The sequence below is a fragment of the Lathyrus oleraceus genome, chromosome 1 (genome assembly GCF_024323335.1).
Source record: "Lathyrus oleraceus cultivar Zhongwan6 chromosome 1, CAAS_Psat_ZW6_1.0, whole genome shotgun sequence".
In the NCBI taxonomy this organism is placed as follows: Eukaryota; Viridiplantae; Streptophyta; class Magnoliopsida; order Fabales; family Fabaceae; genus Lathyrus; species Lathyrus oleraceus.
In genome coordinates, this window is record NC_066579.1 from 377,052,310 (window position 1) to 377,056,109 (window position 3,800).

Sequence of the window (3,800 nt, forward strand, 5' to 3'; positions counted from 1 at the left end):
TCTTTGGCATGATCTGATATGCTTATGTGATAAAATACTGATGATGTGTGATGGTATGCATGATCTTGTGAATGTATCAGTTATGTGTGCATTCGTGAATAGATTGTTTTATGGCTTAGAGTGTGAGCATATGTCTATTCTTGAATTGTGGTTGATGATTTAGCATTGCTAGGTGATTAGCATGCATATTGTGGCCTTTATGGTGGTAGCTAATTCCCATGGTGAGGAATTAGTGAGTTAGTATTGTGGATTGTTGTTGATGTTTGCATGCTAGGTGATTAGCGTGCATATCATAGCCCTTGGGGTGGTAGCTAATTCCCATGGTGAGGAATTAGTGAGTGAGTCACTAGGTCTCAAATGAGTGGGACTAGTGGGCTTGATAGCCGTGCCTGGATTTGGACGGTGAGGTGAACTATATGTTCACAAATAGTCGGTACCGCATGCATGGAGTCTCATTGCATAATATGTGTATGGCGTATAATATGAATGGATGTATTCCAATATTATACGTGTGTTTGTGTTGATATTGAGTATGAGCATGAATTGTATTGGTATTGAGGATGATATTTGAATTGATGTGCCGTTACCGAATGTGTGATGTGATTTGGGTGATTAATGAGTTAGATTACTTAACATGACATGATATTTTATAATGCTCATTATATTGATTGAGGAACTCACCCTTACAACTATTTTTCAGGTAACGAGCAGTGATTGAGTAGAAGCTAGTGCTTGGAGTCTAGTGTAGTCTCCTTAGTGGGTCATGCTCTGATAGATGTAACATCGGGATGGGATGTTTTACCTTGTTGAATAATTTTACATGTAATTGTGTTACATGTTCTGCATGATTGATTTGATTTTTATCCGCTGTGTACTATGCAAACGTTTTATCTGATAAATAAATGAGCATGACAATCTACTTTGATGAATGGTGTGAAGTTGTTTGTGTGACACCCTTAACTGCATAATTACTCTGATTTGTATGTTGCTATTTTAATTAAATATTTGGGGTATTTTAGAAGGGTGTTACAAAACACATGAGGTGGCCCTTACAATGAACCATTACGTTTCGGGCAAAACGTATGGCTTTCATGCAAACAGTATTGAAAGATAAAAATATTACTCTTCACGCAGAGTGACAATGATGATCTTTTAGGCCTTCCAGTTCTGGATCCCTGGTACGCACGATTTTATCCACGAGTCAAACTCGCGGTCACTGTCAGTCTCTTCCCCCACCGCACAGACGTGACCTGAATCTTCAGCAATTACACCCACCATCACCTGACCATGCGCCAACATGGGATTAGCATTAACATTCGGAGATGGTGCAAAATTGATGGCCTTGGAGTCTACCAAGTCTTGGACAACATGCTTAAAGGCTCTACAACCCTCAATATTATGCCCTGGTGTACCAGAATGGAATTCACACTTGATGTTCTCATCATAATTAGGGGGCCTCTGATCTGGTCTTACCGGAGCCATCGTCCTCGGCTGAACCAACCCAAGATCCATCAACTTCTTAAACAGAAAAGCATATGTCACGGGTGGCTTATCAAACTGACGATCAATCCCCTTTCCTCTCACTTAGTACCCAACTCTCTATTGAGGTGGCTGACGCTGCTGTTGTACCAATTGATTACCAGCAGGGGTGGTTACCGCAGCAGTGTGCTGGTAGTAACGATCCCTACGGTGTCCCCTTTGGGCATACAAGAACTCGATTCACCCTCATTCTTGCGCTGACCGTTCCCAAATGGCTTCTTTACTCCAGATGACGGAGCATTTCCCTGTATTTTCCCCATTCTCAGCCAACTTTCAATTCTTTCCCCAGTGTCATACGGTGAACTAACTTTGGGTGCTTTTGCTTTGGAAAGCAAATGTCGCGGATAGCAAGAGTCGCCACCGACTTTTCTTTTATCCAAAAAGGAAAGGTGGAAAAGAACAGGAAAGACCTTAATTAGATTTTGGGTTCGGGAGGTACATTATACAAAGGGAAGGTGTTAGCACCCTTTGTATCCATGGTTATCCATGGGCTCTTAATGGCTTAATCACTTATGTTTTTCTTGTTTGAAAAAGTGTTTGAGAAATATTTAGAAAATGTTTGAAAAGAGAGTTTAACTTTGTAATGATTCTTGTACGAATGCATACAAAGTGTTTGTCTCGTTTAATTTTGAAAGCTGTTTAGAAAAATATAACTTGGCAATGATTCTAGTACGAATGTATACCAAGTGGTGATTTTCTAATAGATGTTTTGCAAAGTGTGAGGTGTGAAAATTGTTTTAAGTTGTGAGTCAGCATTTAAGAGTTATACCTACCCAAGGTCTTTATGGGCATTTCCTATCCTTATGAGGGTAAAACTGTCCTTACTATTGAGAAGTAAGTAGTCTTATCCTTTGGATGTAAAGGGACATCGTAGGGTCATCGATTGGTCATTGAAGGCAACATTTGTAAGGATACCTTAGCATTCGAAGGGACGATCATCATTTAACCGTAGGCTACAACGACGGGCCATCGAGGGACAAAATCGTATATTCGAAGGCAACATCCGAGGGACTATGATTTATCTTATAGGGACGTGATGATTTAATCGAAGGGTCTTTGCTAAGTGTATCCCCACATTCGCGGGACATGACCGTAATACCGTAAGGCAACAAAGAGAGGACCAAGATCACATGTATTCAGAGGCAACATTTGTAATCAGTTAGATAATTAGAATAGATCTCCACAAGGGTATCCCACAAATAAAGTGGAATACCTAGCAAGCTACCTTCTTCGGGAGTATGTGAACCCTCACAAAAAGTCAACAAACGGGTTTGAATACCAAAACGGGGTGCAGTCGAGAGTTGCACCAAACAAAAGAATCACAGTAGTAAGAATGTCAGGCCAATAATACACGGTGATAATAAAACATGTCAGATAAGCACAGAACAGAATGGCAAAATCAGCGACTGTCATGTTCGCTACTGCCTCGCCTAGCGAAGGCTTGGCGAACACTCGCTACATGTTCGCTGAGCGAGGTGCTAGCGAACGGCTGCGGGTTTTGAGTTTGATAACAGTACGATTTCCGGAACTCCGAACCCTATGGCATCCATTACAGAAATTATATGATTAAACATTCAGGATATTCATGCATACTTAAACCCACATGCAAAATCTAACTACATATCCAAAATTCAATCATAATGCATCATGTATTTAGAGATTACAAATTGGAAGTATAAAACGATAGTGATGGTGCAAACCTGTTTGCGATTTAATTGCACCAGTGAATTGGCAGATCACTCTTAGGGTTTGTACCGGATCGAGGGGGCGGAGGTAACCTTTGTGCAGGTGAGTTTCCTTCAGGGTTTCCTTTAGGGTTGCTCTGAATTCTTTTGGTTAACCTCCAGGGTTTGCTCTCTGTGCGTGTTTGTGTTTCTCCTTTTCTCCTCTTTTTTCCGTCCTCCCCTTTTCTGAATGAGGTCTTGGTATTTATAATAGTTTTTGTGACCTGATGGGCTCAGAATGAAGCCCAAAATTTCTGGTATTCGCAAGCTTCGCTAGGCGAGTGGTGCAGCGAAGAGTTCGCTAGGCGAAGGATTTGCTCGCCTAGCGAGCATGCCAGTTTGAGTCATTTTCTGGATTTGGCCACCTGTGAGCTGGGTCTTTGTTCCTTTAAGATCAATGCCTTGAACAATGAGTTGGAGTGCCTTGAAGAATGTCTTGAAAGATTAACAGGCAAATTTTGGGGTATGACAGCTGCCCCTGTTCAATATTCTTAGACCGAGAGAGTTAGAATGGTATGTACGCCATTCGTGATCTGG